The sequence below is a fragment of the Zalophus californianus genome, chromosome 1, assembly GCF_009762305.2.
Source record: "Zalophus californianus isolate mZalCal1 chromosome 1, mZalCal1.pri.v2, whole genome shotgun sequence".
NCBI lineage: Eukaryota > Metazoa > Chordata > Mammalia > Carnivora > Otariidae > Zalophus > Zalophus californianus.
In genome coordinates, this window is record NC_045595.1 from 26,368,371 (window position 1) to 26,389,249 (window position 20,879).

Consider the following 20,879-nt stretch of genomic DNA (forward strand, 5'->3'; position numbering starts at 1 on the left):
TCTGAGGAACATAACTTGAGGCTGCAGGGACCTTAAGAGTTAGATCAGCCTTTTGAGGGCACTGAAACCCTAAGGGCACCAGGTGTCGCTTGCGCACACTCTAATGATAGGAACTTAACCACCTTATGAATGAGCCCGGTCTTCCCGGGACCGCGCACCGTCCGTTGCTTAGAATGCGAACCGGAGCTTTCACTGATGGATTAAGCGCGTGCTGTGTGCCGGGCACTGTGATAAGTGCTTTACAGCTCATTTAATTCTCACAGGAACCCTCTCAGGTGATTACAGTTACAATCTCCAGTTGTCCTCAAGTCACTTTGGGTTGTCAGTTGTCAGAAAGTCCTTCATCCAAAATTTTCAGCGTCTATGGGCTTTTTTTTTTTTTTTTTTGCTTGGTCATTTCAAACGAGATTTATTAAGAGGGCTTTTCACTCCCCCTACCTTTTTAGGTGTAATTTAGACACAGTAAAATGCACATTCCCATCACCTCAGAAAGTTCCCTCAATGTTTCCTCCCAATCATTCCCCACACATCACCACCCCAAGCAACCACAGATCTGATTTCCATCACTGTAACTTAATTTGCCTGTTTTAGAACTTGAAATAAAGGGGATTATATGATGTGTACTCTTGTGTCTGGCTCAGCAAAATGTTTTGGATATTCATCCATGTTGTTGAGCATAGCAATAGTTTACTCTTTCTTTTCTTTTTTAAATTTTATGTTTTTAATAATCTTTACACCCAACATGGGGCTGGAACTCATGACCCGGGGATCAAGAGCCACAAGCTCTTCTGACTGAGCCAGCCAGACGCCCCTCCTCTTTCTTTTAGTTTTTTCTTTTGAAAGACTTTGTCACAAGAAATTGTGAAACTAGTACAAAGAGTTTCCAGGTACCCTTCACCTATCTTTGCCCACTGTATTGTATAACCATAGTACCTTGTCAAATCCCCTAAATCGATACTGATACAATGCTGTTAACTCATTTAGAGACTTTATCCAGCTTTCATATGCATTCTTGTGGGGGTGTATAATACTACAGAAGTGTATTACATGTACAGATCGCGTAACTACTCCCGCCATCAGAATACAGAATTGTATTGTTCCATCACCACAAAGTACCTCCCTCATGTTACCTCATAGTCACACCCTCCCCAACCCCTAACTCCTGGCAACCACTAATCTGTTCTCAGTCACTATAATTTACTATTTCAAGAATGTTTTATACATGGAATCATACAATATGTAACTCTTTGGGATCAGCTTTTGTCACTCAGCCTAATGCTCTTGAGATCCATTCAAGTTGTTGCATGTATCAACATTTCATTATTTTTTATTGCAAAGTAGTTGTATGTTTATCCATTCATCCCTTGAAGGACATTGGGTTGTATCCAGTTTTAGATCATCGGCTCATAGGTTTTTGTGTAAACATTACTTTTCATTTCTTCAGGTAAATACTGAGCAGTGTGATTATATCGAAGTGTTTTTCCAGAGTGGATATACCATTTTACATTACCTCCAGCCATGTATGAGACATCCAGTTGCTCTGAATCCTTGCCAGCATGTGATATTACCAGTATTTTCTATTTTAGCCATTGTAATAGATGTGTAGCAGTGTCCCTCATGACTTTTAATTTGCATTTCTCTAATGGTTAATGATTATTGAACATCTTTTCACATGCTTACTTGCTATCCATCCTTGGCGAAGTGTCCAAGTCTTTTGCTCATATTCTAATTAGATTATTTGTTTTTTTATTTTAGTAAAACATGCATGAAATTTACCATCTTAAGCATATAGTTCATTGGCATTTTTAATATGTTCATATTGTTGTTCAGTTACCACCATCATCCATCTCCAGAACTTTTTCTTTTTCTTTCTTTTTTTAATTTTTAAGTAATCTCTACACCCAACGTGGGGCTTGCACTTACAACCCTGAGATCAAGAGTCGCATGCTCTACCCACTGAGCCAGCCAGACACCCTTCCAGAACTTTTTCATTTTCCCAAAAGGAGACTCTGTAGTCATTAAGCAGTAACTCTCCATTCCCCTCTTCTCTAGCCACTGGCAACCACCATTCCATCTCTATGAATTGGACTACTCTACCTCATATAAGTGAAATTATACTGTGTGTGTGTGTGTGTGTGTGTGTGTGTGTGTGTGAGAGACTAGCTCGTTTCAGTTAGCGTAATGTCTTCAAAGTTCATCAATATTGTAGCATGTATCAGAATTTCATTCCTTTCTAAGGTTAAGTAATATTCCATTGTATGCATATATCACATTTTGTTTATCCATTCTTCTGTTGATGGACATTTTGGTTGTTTTCAACGTTTAGATTTGTGAATAATGCTGCTATGAACATTAGTGTACAAATATCTATTTGAATCCCTGCTTTTAGTTCTTTGGGGTATATACCTAGAAGTGGTGTTGCTGGATCATATGTTAATAGTATGATTAATTTTTTTGAGGAATGACCATTCTGTTTTCCATTGTAAATTAACCAGTGTATATTCCCACCAGCAATGCACAAAGGGTTCCAATTTCTTTACATTCTCACCAAGATTTATTATTTTCTGCTTAATTGTTAATAGCCATTCTAATGTGTATGAAGTAGTATCTCATCGTGGTTTTTATTTGCATTTCCCTAATGATTAGTGATACTGATCATCTTTTCATGTGCTTATGGGCCATCTGTGTGTCTTGGAGAAATGGCTATCCAAGTCTTTTGCCTATTTCTCAACTGAGTTGTTTTGTTGTTGTTGAGTTACAGTTCTCTATATAACCTGGATATTAATCCCTTATCAGATATATGATTTGCAAATATTTTCTTCCATCCCTTGGGTTGCGTTTTCACTCTGGTGATAGTGTCCCTTGTTACACAAAAGTGTTTAATTTTTATAAAGTCCAACTTATTTTTTCTCTTATTGCCTATGCTTTTGGTATTATATCTGTCAAAGATTCAAAATAGCCCAAGTAAAACCAGTGAATCACTGAAGTAGTAATTAGTAAAAACTTACTGTGCACACACCAAAAAGACAGTTTGTAAACTGGGAGCCCTCAAACTAAAACATGACATGAGTCTTAGGAGTATATGTTATAAAGCAGTTTATATAGTGAGAAAGCAGTGAGTTTACTCTTCACGGTGATTGGTTATAATATCACAATTTTCAGCGATATTTCAGTTAATATTTTCATATTAACCTTGGGAAACAGTTCAAGTTTTGCTTTTCATTTATAGGGATGCAAGCAAGAAATTATCCAGATCAAGTTAGCCTTGCAGAATAAGCTAAATGAAGCTTTGTTTGTATGATAAGCTGGTTTTGTCAGTTCAGGGAATTTTCAAGATTGGTCTCTGTTTGCTTCTGATTTAACATATCTAAAAAAATCATTGCTAAATTCAATATCATGAAGCATTTCTCCCATATTTTCTTCTAAGAGTTTTGTAGTATTAGCTCTTATGTTTAGGTCTTTGGTCTATTTTGAGTTAATTTTTATATATGATGTAACGGTGGGTCCAATTTCATTCTTTTGCACGTGAATATCCAGTTTTCCCAATACCATTTGTTGAAAACACTGTCCTTGTTGACTGTCATGGCACCCTTGTTGAAAATCATTTGACCATATATGGGAGAGTTTACTTTTGAGCTTTCCAGTCTATTTCTTGGTCTCCATGTCTATATTTATGTCGGTACCACACTTTTTTTTTTTTCTAAGATTTTATCTATTTGAAAGAGAGAGAGAGAGAGGAGGAGGAGCAGAGGGAAAGGGACAAGCAGATTCCCTGCTGAGTGGGGAGCCCAATGCAGGGCTCAGTCCCAGGACCCTGAGATCACAACCGGAGCCAAAACCAAGAGTCGGACGCCCAACTGATCCACCCAGGCACCCCAGTACCACACTGTTTTGATTAGTGTAGCTTGGTAGTAAGTTTGAAATCAGAAGTTGAGTCCTCCAGCTTTGTTATTCTTTTTCAAGGTTGTTTTGGCTACTTGGAGTTCCTTGAGATTCCATATGAACTTTAGGATGGATTTTTACTACTTCTGCAAACACTGTCATTGGGATTTTGATAGGGACTGCCCTGGATCTGTAAATTGCTTCAGGTGGTATTGACATCTTAACAATATTAAACCTTCCAATCTATGAACACGGGATATCTTTCATTTATTTGTATCTTCTTTATTTTTTTTAAAGATTTTATTTATTTGCTAGAGAGAGGGAGAGTACAAGCAGGGGGAGTGGTAGGCAGAGGGAGAAGCAGGCTCCCTGCTAAGCAAGGAGCCCGATGCGGGACTCAGTCCCAGGACCCTGAGATCACGACCCGAGCCAGAGGCCAGACGCCCAACCATCTGAGCCACCCAGGCGCCCTATTTGTATCTTCTTTAATTTCCTTTAGCAATGTCTTGTGGTTTTCAGTGTTTAAATCTTTAGCCTCCTTGGTTAAATTAATTCCTAATTATTTTTTTCTTTTGGAGGCTATTATGAGTGGAATGGTTTTCTTAATCTCATTTTCATATTATTGTCCATTGTCAGTGTATAGAAATGCAACTGTGACTTTTGTGTGCTGATTTCATATCCTGCAAATTTGCTAAATTTGTTTATTCTAACAGGTGTGTGTGTGTGTGTCTGTGTGTGTGTGTGTGTAATCTTTAGGATTTCCTATGCATAAGATCATGCCATCTGTAAAAAGAAATGATTTTATGTCTTCCTTTCCAATTTGGGTGCCTTTTTGTTTCCTTGTCTAATTGCTCTGGCTAGAGCTTCTAATACTGTGTTGAGTAGAAGTGGCAAAAGCAGTCATCCTTGTCTTCTTCCTGATCTTAGAGGGAAAATTTTCAGTTTTTCACCATTGAGTTAGCTGATGCTAGCTGTAGGTTTTTCATACATGGCCTTTATTATGTTGAAGTGGTTTCCTTCTATTCCTAGTTTGTCAAATGTTTTTAACATGAAAGGGTGTTGAATTTTGGCATATACTTTTTCTGTATCCACACAGTTTACCCCCTTCATTCTGTTTATGTGGTCTATTTCATTGATTGATTTTTGCATATTGGGATTATTTTCTTACTGTTGTGTTCAGAGCACTGTTTATGGATTCTGTATGCAAGTCTTTTGTCAGATACGTGGTATGCAGATATGTTCTTCAGTTTATGGGTTGTCTTTTCATCCTGTAAGGTTACTTCACAGGGCAAAAGTTTTTAATTTTAATGAAGTCCAATTTTTCAACTTTTTCCTTTTATGGATTATGCTTTTTGGTATCATATATGAGAAATTTTTACCTAACAACAGCATACAAAGATTTTCTCTTTTTTTATAAAAGTGTTATGGTTTTGTGTTTTCCACTTAGATCTATGATCTATTTTGAGTTAAAATTTGTATAAGATTTAGGTTTAGATTGAGATCTTTGTTTTTTTTCCTTAAGTATGTCCAATTATTCCAATACCATTTGTTGAGAGAACTATTTTCTCCATTGCATTGTTTTTGCATGTTTGTAAAAAAATCATTTGGCCAAATTTGTGTAGGTGTATTTCTGGAGTCCATCCTGTTCCATTGATCTATATCTCTGTCCCTCCTCCTCCTCCAACACCATACTGTCTTGATAACTAGCTATATTGTAATTCTTAAAATCAGGTAGTGTGATTCCTATAACATTCTTCTTTTTTTTTTTTTTAATTTGACAGAGAGAGACACAGCGAGAGAGGGAACACAAGCAGGGGAGTGGGAGAGGGAGAAGCAGGCTTCCCACGGAGCAGGGAGCCCGATGCGGGACTCGATCCCGGGACTCCAGGATCATGACCAGAGCCAAAGGCAGCCTCTTAACCAACTAAGTTACTCCAAATCTTTACCAACATTTGATGATATCAGTTTTTAAGATTTTGCTATCCTGTTGGGTGTGGGTTTATATATCATGTGGTTTTAATTTTTATTTCCTTGATTACCAACAATGTTATACACCTTTCCATGTGCTTATCATCTGTCACCCTCTTTTAAGAAAGTGATCACAGCGGAATTCAAACTTCACATGTGAAGTCTCAGTGAATGAAAGTCTCCTTCTGTTCCCTCAGGACGAAGCAGAGAAGACATGCTTTGTCTCCAGGGACAGGTGGCATATTAATGATTATTACTATTTTATCAACAACAATGCCTCCAGTTTCTGTGATATCTTATAAATACGTTTTTATGAAACTGATCTTATCTTTCCTCACAGGTTACAAAGACTGGGAAACCCTGTACCAAAATATAATATACAAATGAATATTGGATAAAGAAATTTTTAAAAAGCAGAAATAGTGAAAAACTAGAAGCATTCACATATCCATCAGTTGGGAACTAGTTTAATGAAGCATGTTACATCTCCTTCATGGAATATCATTCTTCTGTTAAAAGAAAAAGAACAGGAGAATGAGGCAGACCTACATGTACGGATCCATACATATATACCATATGTTCTTATTGGAAACAATCTCCAAGCAAGGTTAGATATGAACTAAGAAAATGGAATCCCATTTGTGTGAATAAAATACAGGAATAAATATATATACTATACTCATAAAAGAAGTGTTTTGAAAGAATTCATGAGAAATTGTGAAGAGAGGCTAAATGGTAGAAGGGTAGAATTTGACTAATAGAGATCAAGGAATGTTTTACTTTTCTTTTTATACCTTTTACGTAGTATGATTTTTTTTTATAATGAGAATATATTTCTTTAGTTGATTGTTAATTAACATACATAGTTCATAAAATTACAAGCCAAATAATATACTGGGAAAATCTTTGTCACAGACATGGCATAAATTTATATAAATATTTAATACATGAAGAATTCCTAAGAAATAAGGAGAAAACACTAAAATCCCAATGGAAAATGGGCAAAAAGCATGAAGAGACACTTCACAAAGTAGTAGAAATGACTAGCAAACATGAATTATGTCAAAAAAATAAAACAAAACCATGAATTATGTCTGACTTCACTCATACCCAAAGGAGTGGAAATCAAAGCATCAATGAGACCTCATTTCTTGGCCCTTCAAATTGCTAAAGATTTAACAAAGTTTACCTAATACTTGTAAGGGTTCAAGGAAATGGACGCTCATATACAGTGTTAATTGTTCCAGTGTTTCTGGAAAGCAGTTTGTTAGCTGATCTCAAGAACCTTCAAATAAATATGTTCATACATACAAATAAAGGTGTTTACATATTATAATATATCCATATTCTTTGGCCTAGTTATTCTATTTGTAAGGATTTATCCTCTTAAATCTTGTTTGCTTTTGATTAATTTATGTGAAAATATTCATATAGTAGGACAATTTTTCAACTATTTAAATATCTGGGAAAATACTTAGATAAATTACGATATATCCAGATGTTGAAATATTACATAATACCTGAAATTCTATCTTTAAAGAATTAAATAGTATGCAAAAGTATTTATGAAATAATATTAAATGAAAAAAGCAGAATAAAAACAGTTTGAAATATAATCCCAATTTTATCTAAAAGTATGTATGCGTAGAAAAACGCCTGGAAAGGAGAATGTGTAGTAGTTTAACATGAGATTTAAAAATAAAAGGAAGATTTATAATAAATCTCAATTGTGATCAAAATACTATTTATTACTTTTACATATTTCTTTCCCATATATCCATATGCCTTTATGTTCTGTATTTTATTTTGAATTCCAAAAATATTTTTGAGTAGGAAATTTATTTCATTATAGGAAAAAAAATTCAAGTACAGGAAGGTATAAAGTAATTGCCCTCCCTTCCCCCACCTTGGATACCTTGCTTCCTTTCCCTGCCTCAACAGCCACTATGACTCATTTCTTCTGTGTATTTACAGGAAGGACCACTTGTGTATAAGCATGTAAGACTGTATCTCCCTTTGTTTACACGAAGATTAGCTTTTTAAAAATATATTTTTAAGTGAGCATATAGCAAAATTGTGTGTGTGTGTGTCCAGCTTTATGAGTTTTGAAGCTGACAACCACAATGAGGATACTGAACAGTCCTATGACCCCCCAAAACTCCCTCCTCCTGTCCTCACAAAGCCCACTCCTTCCTCCCATCCCTGATAACCACTAATCTGTGTTTGTTGTCATACTATTCCCTTTTCCAGAATGTTATATAAATGAAATCATACAGTATATAACTTTTTGAGACTGACTTCTTTCACTCACATAATACCTTTGAGATTCATCCAAGTTGTCATGTGTATTAATAGTTCATTCTTTGTTCTTACTGAGTAGTATTCTGTTGTATGCATGTACCACAGCTGGTTTATCCATTTACTTGTTGAGGGACATTTGAGTTGTTCCCAGTTTTTGGCAATACTGAATAGAGCTAATACAAAATTTTAACAGAGTTTTGTGTAAACATATGTTGGTATTTCTCTATGGTGTGGGATTGGGATTACTGGGTCATACGGTGTGTGTATTTAACTTTTAAGAAACTGTCAAACTGCTTTCCGGAGTGGCTGTACCATTTTGTATTCTCACTACCAGTGTATGAGAGTTCCAGCCACTCCATATCCTCACCAACACTTGGTAGTATCATTTGTTTGTTCTTTTCGCTTTTTTGCCTTTCTGTTAGGTATGTAGTGATATCATCATGGTTTTAATTTGCATTCCCTAATGGCTAATGATGTTGAACATCTCTTCAAAGACTTATTGGCCATTTGTATATCATCTTTGGTGAAATACCTGTTTAAATCCTTTGCCCATTTTTTATTAGGTCATTTGAAATTTTCTTACAGTTGAGTTACATATATATTCTGGATACAAGTTCTTTGTTGGATAACTAACTTGCAAATATTTTCTCACAGTCTGTGGCATATCTCCTCATTTTCTTAGTGTCTTTTGTAGAGAAAAAGGTTTAAATTTTGATGAAATTCAATTTACCAAATTTTTCTTTTATGGGTCACATTTTGGTATCTTATCTAAGAACTCTGCCTAACACCAGATTGCAAAGGTTTTCTCTGATATTTCCTTCTAAAGTTTTATAGTTTTAGGGGTGCCTGGGTGGCTCAGTCCATTAAGTGGCTGCCTTCAGCTCAGGTCATGATCCCAGGATCCTGGGATTGAGCCCCATGTCAGGCTCCCTGCTCAGCGGGGAGCCTGCTTCTCCCTCTCCCTCTGCCTACTTGTGCTCTCTATCTCTCTGTCAAAAAAAATAAATAAAATCTTTAAAAAACTTTAAAGTTTTATAGTTTTACATTTAGATCAATGACCCATTTTGAGTTAATTTTTGTTTAAGGTGTGAGGTTTAGGTCCCAAGTTTTCTTTCTTTGCAGATGGTGTCCATTTGTTTCAACATCATTTAGTAAAAAGACCATCTTTTCTCCATTGAGTTGACTTTGCACCTTTGTACATAAATCAATTGACTGTTTTGTGTGGGTCTATAGTTGGACTATCTATTCTGTTCCATTGATCTCTATGTTTATCCCTTCAATATTATAGTCTTAATTACTGAAGCTGTGTAATAGTTTTTAAAATCGAATAGTATAAGTCCTCCAACGTTACTCTTCTTTTTCAAAATTGTTTTACAATCAGCTTATCTGCATCTACAAAAAAATTTTTGATAGAATTTTGATTGAAATAGTGATGAATGGGGCACCTGGGTGGTTCAGATGGTTAAAGCATCTGCCTTCGGCTTGGGTCATGATCCTGCGGTCCTGGGATAGAGCCCCACATCGGGCTCCCTGCTGAGCAGGGAGCCTGCTTCTCCCTCTCCCTCTGACTGCAGCTCCCCCTGCTTGTACTCGCTCGCTCTCTCTCTGTCAAAAAAAGAAAAAAATAGAGATGAATCTATAGAACATTTTGGGAAGAACTGATATCCTAACTATACTGAGTCTTCACAACCAAATTCATAGCATGTCTCTCCGTTTACTTCGTTTTCTTTTATTTCTTTCACTGGAGTTTTGTAGTTTTCAGCATTCTGATCTTGCACATATTTTATTAGATTTATGTCTGAGTATTTCTGTCCTTTTTAGGCTATTGTAAATGTTATTTTAAAATTTTCAGTTTCCGATTGTTTACTGCTAGTATATCTAAATACAGTGGATTTCAGGGGTTGACATTATGTCTGCAACCTTGCTAAACTCATTTATTATTTCTAGAAGCTTTTTTTGTAGGTTCCATGGGATTGTCCACATAGACAATTATGTTGTCTGTGAAAGAGACAATTTTTCATGTGGGTCTTTAATTATATATTTCAGGCAAATAAATATAGAGCTAAAGCAAATATGACGAGTGACAACAGCTGTGGCATCTAGGTAGTGAGTACGTGGAAATTCATTGCAGTATTCTTTCAACTGTTCTGTATGTTTGAAAGTTTTTCATAATAAATTTGGGGGGAAAGGGAAAGTGAGTGTCCTTGTCTCCCTTGTGACATTCCCCTCCCTGGAGGCAAGCACCCTTACTAGTTTCCTGCCTTCTCCTGGCAATGGGCAATATTTATCCTGGCAATGGGTCTAATTACAGTCTTAACTTATCATTATGAATTTATAAAATTGTAGCAAAAGCAAAACTGGAATATCTGGATTAGTGATCAGCAAGGGAAAGAAACAAAGGGTGATTTAAATATTTCTTTTTTAAAAAATTGATGTTTCCAGTTTCTCCATGACAAACAATGCTGTAATGAACCTTGTTTGAATGGGACAAACTTTTAGGGGTCTTAAAGGGGGATATTATGGGTGTGTCCGCGTGCACGCACTCGTACGCACACGCATTGGTCTACTGGGTTATTTCTGGTACCGCACTGATAGAATTTAGTTTCTGGAAGCTTTAGAAGCGTAGCTGTTGAGGAAAAGCCATCCAGGTGAATTCCCCCAGTCCCTTTCCCAGGTGGCGGTGACTGTTTTATTCCCGAGGCTCAGCCCTAGAGGGCGCCCGCTCCACTTGGCTGGCGGCCGCAAGCTGCAGGAGGCGCAGAAGCAGGTGTCAGGGCAGCCACGTGACTCGTGAAAAGTGGGACCTCCGAAAGTATAAATACGTCTGTTCTCTGGCCTTAGCCACATTTTCTGTGGGTTGCAAAACTCAGCCTAAGAGCCCAGATTTTGGCTTCGCATCAGCAAAGGCTGAAAGAGGGAAAGGTTGCCCAGAAAGCTTCACCCACACGCTGTACCGTGAACTTTTAAAGGATGGATACAACGCCCCATTTCCAGGCGCGGCATAGCATCCCAAACATTTTGATGCTGATTACTTGACTAGATTAAAAAAATGTGTTTTTTTAGCTGAAGGAAAACCATTTTGTTTAATATATTAGAACCTATTTATAATGCTGGGTTCGAAGATGTCTCTGAATTAATAACACCAGTCTTATTGTATGTGTAGTAGTTATATTTAGGTACATTTTCTCTGGATCTGTGTAAAAATGAACCGTATTATAATAGTGGGTGTATAACTTTAAAAATGCATTTAATTTGGGGCACCTGACTGGCTCAGTCCCTAGAGCATGGGACTCTTGATCTGGGGGTTGTTGGTTCAAGCCCCACATTGGTGTAGAGATTACTTAAAAGAAAATCTTTAAAAATATGTATTTAAGGGGCGGCTGGGTGGCTCAGTTGGTTAAGTGACTGCCTTCCTCTCAAGTCATGATCTCAGAGGTCCTGGTCTAGAGCCCCATGTGGGGCTCCCTACTCAACTGGGAGTCTGCTTCTCCCTCTCCCTCTGCCACTCCCCCTGCATGTGCTCTCTCTCTCTCTTGCTCTCACTCTATCTCTCAAATAAATAAATAAATAAAATCTTTTTTAAAAAATGTATTAAGGGGCACCTGGGTGGCTCAGGCAGTTAAGTGGCTGCCTTCAGCTCAGGTTGTGATCCCAAGGTCCTGGGATCTGGCTCTTCCAGGCACGGGGGGCTCCCTGCTCAGCGGAGAGCCTGCTTCGCCTTCTCCCTCTGCCCTTCCCCCTACTTGTGCTCTCTCTCTCTCTCCCTAATAAATGAATATTTTAAAAAATTAAATGTATTTAAATCAACACCAATAGATAAATGACTAGCTTAAGTTAAATAGAAATGTTTTATTAATGTTGAATATGTATAACTTGAAGTAGACTAAAAATTTTGCCATTAAGAATGTGTGCATAAATATCTATTTTCAGAAATGAGGCTCCTTGGAAAAAGTTTATATGTTGCTTAAAATATAGAATAAATATAGCAATACAGCATAGTTGTTAAGAAAACAAGTTTTGCCACTTCAAAGAATTTGTACTGCAAACATAGTCATAGAAGAAACGGGTGAAATTTATGCATAAGGTGTTCGTGGTAGCTATTTATAATAATATAAGGACTTTGCAATAGCAAAAGATGGAAATAAACATTCAGGGTTTAGATGAAAAAATATATACGATACAGACATGAAACAGAATATTATGAAGCTGTAAAAGGAATAAAGAAGACTTCTCTATATGAGAGGCATGAGCATCCTTCCACTTGACTAGAATTTCTTCAGAATGGTGTAGAAGGGAAATTTGAGAAATCAGGTGATGCTTTCCACCACAATTTTCCTTTCTTTTTTTAAAACTTCCTATTTTGAAATAATTATATATTCACAGGAAGTTGCAAATATAGTACAGAGAGGTCCTTGAACCCTCCATCTAGTTTCGTCCAATGGTTATGGCTCTGGGAACTATAGTACAATATCAAAACCAGGACACTGGCATTGGTATGATGTGTTTGTATGCTATTTTATCACCTGTGTAGAATTGAGTAGCCACTGGAACTGTTGTGTCACTACAAAGATCTCCCTAGGGCTACCCTTTTATAGTCACACCCATCCTTCCCTACCCCTGGTAACTACTAATCAGGTCTCTTTTTCTCATTTTGAGAATTTTATATAAATGGAATCATACAGCAGGAGATCAGAGAGTTGGTTTTTTTTTTTCCACTTAGCACAATGTCCTTGAGATCCATCCAAGTTGTTGCCTATATCAGTAGTTTGTTCTTTTTATAGTTAAATATCATTCCATGCAGTATGGGTGTACCACAGTTGGTTTAATCATTCACCTATTGTAGGGTATTTTGGCTCTTTCCAGTTTGGGGTTATTATAAATAAAGCTACTATGTACAATCATGTACAGGTTTTTATGTGAACATAAGTTTTCATTCCTCTGGGATAAATGCCCAGGACTGCAACTGCTGGGTTGTAGGATAAGTGTATGCTTAGTTTTCTAGAAACTGCCAAATCATTTTCCAGAGTGCTGTACCATTTTACATTCCCAACTACAGTTTTCTTGTTATACAAAATGTTATTGACTACTGTTAGCACATGGCACTAGGCCAAAGGCACAGGAGAATCTGAGACACTTTTAATTTCTAGAAAAAATAAATTTAATATCTATTAGATGAAGAAAAGAAGAGAGGTGAAAACTAATCTCTTTGCTGGCCCATAAAGTCCCATGTTTATTGTGTCAGGTTTTCAGAATGACTCTCCCTTTGCCATCAAGCTAACCTTGTTTTGGAAGGCTACAACACTTTGCACAGGCCACCTGGGTATACCCCTCACCTCTGACCCCTGCTTGTATTCCGTCCCAAGGCTCCCCAGGAACCTTGGGCTTATTCTGGAATGTTCTTACCCCCAGTAACATTCCCGTAGAGACTTTAGAGAGTCATGTCAGAACCATACCCTCCCAGGGACCTCTGTACCTGTTACACCCTGTCCCCAGTTCCCCAGCACTAAAGAGCATTAAAACTTTTGAGTCGTCTATCCACGCTCACCCTAACCTTCAGGCTTTCGTTGTTTAGAGTATGCGGGTGAGATCACATTCCTTTGTGTAAGGAGTCCACGCTTCAGGATCATGCTGCCCTTCCTGACGTCCTTGGACAAATAACAACTCTTGAGCTTGAATTTACTCACCTTTACATTTGAGATGATAAATAATAAGCAGTAGCAGCCAACAGGGCCATTGGGTGTCTGCTCTGGGCTGGCTGAGGAGATAGTAGTGAACAAAGAGGAAGCCCTGCCCTGAGAGAGCACGATTCAAAGAGAAAACATAAGTACAATGTTCAGGTATCAGTTAGGAAGGACGTTGGGTTTGAGGCTGGTGTTGAGGAGAATGACCACTATAACTTCCAGTGTTTTGACAAAACCTCCAATGCAAGGCTTTCTGGCCAAGCGTCTGGGGGTTGCAGCTTTCTATTAAGTCTGCTGTGGCCGAACCAAGAAAGAAGGCATATGCAGATTTCTACAGAAATTATGATTCCATGAAAGATCTTGAAGAGATGAAGGTCGGTATCTTTCAGAGTACGAAGTGATTTTGGAATGTAAAGAATTTCTTTCGGTTGGATTCCATGGAAGTTTGTCACTGACCTGTGTTCCTGAACTATGAAACATGAATACTGGGTTATGGAATAGTTTCTCTTGATAAAAAAAAACCCAAGTAATAAATACTGTGGACAGTAAAAAAAAAAAAAAAAAATAGTACAGTGTTCAGCCTGGCCTTTGGCGTGTAGTTGGCCTTTGAGAAATGTTAGTTGTTTTATTATTATAGTCAAACTCAATACTTGTTTATGGACTTGAATGGAATATGAACCCAGTATTATGCATTTGCTCTAGTATTTTCTTATTTATTGTAGCCAGACATTAGTTATCATTAATTGTTAGGAGCTGTGCTGTTCTCATCTCATTGCTGAAGTCAAATCAAGTGCTGACCAAGGGCACTCCATTTTGTGCTTAAAACTTAGGATTATTCTGAATTTAATACCTTGAATATCAGATTCAGTAAGGGTCTCTTGCTGTGAGCACACAACTTTGAAGAAAGAGTCTATACAAACTTGTAAAAAAAGTCCCTTACAGTGTGTTGGAGGGTTCATATACTATTAAAAGACTCCCACAACAGTAAACAATTTTATTGTTTATAAAAGGTGACACATTTCATAAATACTTAATCAGAAATACAAGATTTATGGGGCACCTGGCTGGCTCAGTCGGTAGACTATGTGACTCTTGATCTTGGGGTCATGAGCTCAAGACCCACATTGGGTGTAGAGCTCACACAGACACCCCCCCACACACACACACACAGATACAAAATTTAGCAGAGGAAAAAAAACCCTTAGAGGAAATTAAATTTTTAAATCCATAAAAATGCCCGAAAATGTGGCAAAAACAAAAACATGGCAGCCAGATGAATGCAAAAATACCCAAAAGAGGCTTGAATTTTAGATAAACTGTTCATAATGCAAATTGGTCAATGAGTGAACTGATCACCAGGTAAATTTATCATTAGGACATATGGCTCTGCTCAGAGTAGTCTGTTCCTAGGGCAGAACCAATATGGTGGCCACAGGCAGGTTGGACGTTATCATAGGGCTAGGTGAGAGTGTCCTGGTGGCTGAGCTTAGGTTATCTCCCTGCTTCCAGGAAGTGGGGGAGGGATTTGGGGCCTCTCTGACTTCCATAGGGGAAGCTGAAGCCTGTTCCCCCTGTGAGTCACACAACTACAGAGGTCTTCATATACAGTTGACCCTTGAACAACATGGGCATGAACTGCATGTGTAGGTTCAATTTCACTTATAAGTGGACTTTTTTTCTATAAATACAGCACAATACTATAAATGTATCTTCTCTTATGATTTTCTTAACATTTTCTGTACTTACTTTATTGTAAGAATGCAGTGTACATATGTTATATATATATATATATTTATATAACATAATGTGTTGATTGACTTTATGTTACCAGTAAGGCTTCTGTCAATTTTTTAATTCAATTTAACTCCTAGGCTATTAGGAGTTAAATTTTGGGGGGAGTCAAAAGTTATACTCAGATTTTCAACTGCACGGGGGTAGTGCCCCTAACCCATGCATTGCTCAAGGGTCAAGTGTAGTAACCAACAGATGTTCATTATAGTGAACGGTCAGGTAACACAATTTCCAGTCACAGTTCATTGACTATCCAGTAATGTGACTGCAGAAAGTTCTGTAACCGCCCCCACCTCCTCAGCTTGAGTTTACTCATGCATAAAGTGCTAGAGCGGACTTTAGATGGTCATTACAGTCCCCGTAAGCTCTAAGATTTCCTGAGATTTCATTGCTGTCTGGGCTCCTCCCATGTTTTGACCTTTCCAGGAGACTCGAGGCTAGAATGGTTGTAAGGAGTAGCATTTTTTTGTTGGAGGTTTAAAGACAGCCAAGACTTTGCTATAGCAAAGGTTAATGTTCTGTCTCAAAGAGCTGTTTCCCCAGGCTCTCCGAATGTAAATGTTAAGGTGATGAAAACAGTGAAATCTAGGCTCTGGTTCATTCGAGTCAGAGACACTCACCCCACATGGTGCAGCCCTGGAGCCGAGGGCCTCCTCTGTGGCCTGCAGCTTCATAAACTCGGGGTTAGGCTGTCAGCACTGATTTAAAGAGATTTGGTGGTTCAATTTGCTTTTGGGAAAGAACTGACATTCATAGTGGGGCTTGGGATAATAGTGGAACCAGAGCTAGCCCCCCCACACCCCCCGCCTTGGAGGGGCAGAGTGAGTCCCCTGTTTGCACAGAAGGCTGTGGTATCAAATCCACAAATTCCCAGGCCTTATGCCTTCACCTCTTCAAACTGGAAAGGTGTTGCAACATCTCGGCTTTAATTGCTAAACCCTAGCTGCAAACCCCAATCTTGGGACTTAGTAAGAACCGGGTGGGAAAGGTATGTTTATATGTTCCTCTCCTACCTCATTTGCTTCCTTGTTTGTGCTCAAACCCAGACCAAAGGCCTCTGGACAGCTGCCGCCACCATGCTGGCCAACAGATGATGGGCTCGTAGGCACGATTACAGGTTTGCCTTCTTTTCTATTCCTTGCTGGAATCTGTGGACCTTGTATCCACCCCAAAGTCCTAGAAACAAGCAACTCTGAATTCTTCTTGCTGTAGCTTGTATGACTCTCAGTCTCCGGCTCAGGTGGACAAGGAGTAAGGCTTTCTTTCCTAGAACTCCCCTCAGTGCAGGCCTCCCCCTTTCTTAGTTGCAGTCTTCCCTGGGCATGTACTCCCCACTCCTCAGCCACACATACTGAGTATCACACCGTGCTGAGGGTTTAAGGAAGGCCAGGGTGAGGGACAGGGATGACTCTGGCTCTGGGTCATCAGTCACATGGTGGGCCGAGGGTGGGCCTGTCCACCTGGCCCCCGTGTCTCCAGGGTCCTCTGCTCTCTTCTCGACATTATTGGGCCCCAGGAATCTTTCTGAGGTTATCCCTGTGGCTGGCTGCACCACCTTCCACAGGCTTCCAGACTCCAGTCAGTATTCCTAGAATCAGCTCCCTTCTTGAATAGGAGGAAGGGAGAAAGGAAGATACAGGAAGAACCAACAAGTGTGGATTAACACCCTCCTGCATAATCCAGGCTGCCAGCCAGCTCTCCCTTTGCTCCAGCTCTGTGTTGGTACACGAGAGATTATAGGCATTTATTTTTTCAAGAGGAATAGTAAAATGACAAAAAGTAATATTCTCTAACCTCTATTAAGTTCTGAACCCAGCATTATCTGATCTAATCAGCATACTTGCCTTTTGAACTAAGTACTGTTTTTTTTATAAGATTTTATTTTTTATCTGACAGAGAGAGACACAGCAAGAGAGGGAACACAAGCAGGGGGAGTGGGAGAGGGAGAAGCAGGCTTCCCGCCAAGCAGGGAGCCCATGTAGGGCTCGATCCCAGGACCCTGGGATCGTGACCTGAGCCGAAGGCAGACACTTAACCGACTGAGCCACCCAGGCGCCCCTGAACAAAGTACTGTTTTAAAAATTTATTTATTTAGAAGAGAGAGTGCACACGAGTGAGGAGGGGGAGGGGCAAAGGAAGAGGGAGAAGCTGAGCGGGGAGCCACATGTGGGGCTCCATCCCAGGACCCTGAGAGCACAACCTGAGTCCAAGGCAGATGCTTAACCGACTGAGCCACCCAGGAGCCCCTGAACTAAGTACTATTATTATTTTCATTTTAAAGATCAGAAAACCGAGGCTCAGCGAGATAAGGAATCTGCTCAAGGTCACATGGCAAGTAGTAGGAGAGCTGGGATTTGAATCTTGGTCTTCTGACACTAGAGTCCAAATCCTTACTTCTAAGCAGCGCATCTTAGATGCTTTTGAAAAAAAATGTCAGACCTGTAAGTCTAGTGTGGCATTTGAAAATTCTGTTTTCATAGAGTTTGTACCATAGTCCAGCTCTTCTCTCAGTGGGACTATAAAACAGCACCTGCAGTTACTCCAGCTCAATAAATACTTGTTGGGATTGTACATCTCATAAGCAGTTTCACATTTTCAAATACTTTTGTGTCTGGTTCAGATGTGGCAGAAAAAGTGAGAGGTTGGTGGCAGCATTGTCTTATCTAAAAAGTAAGAAAAACCTTTCAGGGGCCCCTGGCTGGCTCAGTTGGTAGAGCATGTTACTTCTGATCTTGGGATTGTGAGTTCGAGCCCCATGTTGGGGGTAGAGTTTACTTAAAAAGAAAGAGAAAAATCCCTTCTAGTACTGCTTCAATTTCTGTTGGTTTGCCTACTGAGACTCCTTCAACTCTTCCTTTGTTTTGACTTCCCAGCTCCCATCCAAATTCACTCAGGGGCGCCTGGGTGGCTCAGTTGGTTGAGTGACTGCCTTCGGCTCGGGTCACGAACCTGGAGTCCCAGAATCGAGTCCTGCCTCGGGCTCCCTGCTCAGCAGTGAGTCTGCTTCTCCCTCGGACCCTCCCCCATCTTATGCTCTCTCTCTCTATCTCATTATCTCTCTCAAATAAATAAATAAAATCTTTAAGAAAAAAAAATTCACTCCAGATGGGATGCCCTGTAGGGTTTTGGCAAGTCAGACCTGACTTTTAAATCAGACCTTTTAAATCCTGGCTGGGACACTTGCTATTTGTGTGACCTGAGCTGGTCTGCATACCTCTCTGAGTCTCCACAAAATGTCCATAAAAAGAGAGCAATAATAAAAGCCACCTCTGGGTTACTGAGAGTGTACATAATTGTAGGCACTCAAATTCTAGTTCCCATCTTTGCTAATTAAATCAACCACAGCAGAGTATTCTAGTCAATTTAAACTTAAACTTAAGATCCTTCTGAAAACTCTTTTAAGGATGCCATCCCTTTATTTGATTTACTTATTGTTATTTTCAAAGTAAGCTCTACACCTAACACAGGGCTTGAACTCATGACCCTGAGATCCAGAGTTAACATGCTTTACTGACTGAGCCAGTCAGGCACCCCAATCTTTTTTGGTGGATTTAGGAATTCATGTTTACAATGCAGCTTAATGACAATGTATCAGTAGGATATTTTCAGTTGCAAGGAAAATGTTGACCCAAACTGGCACGAATAGTAAGAAAATGTATCCAAAGTTGATTCAGTGGTTCGCTGGTGGTGGTAAGGATGCAGGTTTTCCAGTCGTTTCTTGGCCTTTGCTTTGCTTCTGCTTTTGCTAGAACCATCCTCCCATCTTCTCTGCCTATCTAAATTCCCCCCCTCATGTGGCCAAATCCCTCATCATCCAATCATGCCTTCTCTCCCTTTTCTGAATTCTGGTTCTTGTCAGCCCAGAACCTTAGGGACAACTCCTGTGTGCGAGTGCATAACCATACTCTCCTGTGTGTTACTGTGTTTAAATCATCAGATTCCTTTAAAAAATATTTATGATGTAAATACAAAAAGCAGCTTGACTAGAATCTCTAAATGAACATTTATCTAGCATCTGGCATATAGAAGGCATGCAATAAAAAGTGTTAGGATAGGTGTTGCTGGCTGGCTCAGTCCGTAGAACATGTGACTTTTGGTCTCTGGGTCATAGGTTCAAGCCCCATGCTGGGTGTAGAGATTACTTTAAAAAAATGTTGGAATGGTCAATAAAATACCTGAATGGTCTTAAAATCCTGAATAATATTTTTAAAAAGCTATATATTGATTAACATGCAGAGAATTTCAGGGCTCACAGAAATGATTTCTCTTTCTTAATCTAGGTCACTATTTTACTGGTTTCCATCATTTGCATATACCTTTACAATTTCTGTGTTATCTGTTTACTATCTGTGTTATTACTAATATGGTTCCTTAAGTTGATTAGTTTTTAAATCTGTTCTAGATCTAAGGAATGGTGTCTGTGACACCAGTGGTTTGATGTGCTAGTTATTTTCATATATCTTAGAAAACATACACAGTTAAGATATCAGATAGTTGTCTGTGCGCTGCCTAAAGTTATTTCATGGGGCACACTTGGGAAACACTAATCTTGCCAGATTTACATCTATATATTTTAGGATAAAGAAAAAACAGTCATAACACACAAAACTACTCTGGTATGTTTACTATTGTGTTCTTCTCCTTACATGAACATTTAAGAAAGGCAAAACTAGAGAAGGGAAGCAGATCAGTGGTTGCCTGGGGCTCAGGACTGAAGTGGGGACTGACCTTGAACAGGAACCAGGGAAGTTTTGGGAATGCTGGAAGAATTCTGAGACTGGATGGTGGTAATGGTTGTACATCTGTATGAATATAAACAAATCCATCAACCTGTATATTTCAAATGGATACATCCTATGGTGTGTAAATTATATCTCAAAGAAGGAGGAGGAGGAGAAAAAGAAAAGAAATGTTCAACCAGGAGGGGGTCTGAGGGGGGCTTCTGGAGTCCTGGTGATGATTTGTTTCTTGGTCTGGGTGTTGGTCGCAAGTGTATGTTCGCTTTGTGAAAATTCATCAAGCCATTCATTTATGCTTTGTGTACATTCCTATATGAACATTATACCCCAGTAACAAAATTTACTAAAGAGAGAGAGAGAGAAAAGAAAAGAAAAAAAAAAATCAGCCAAGATTGGGGGGGGGCACCATAACTTCCCAATAAAGAGTTACTTTCTTGTTTATTATTTTGTATAATGACATCATCCTGCCAACGTAGTTTTATGATGTGAGGGGTTTAGGTTTTATGTGTCTTAGGAC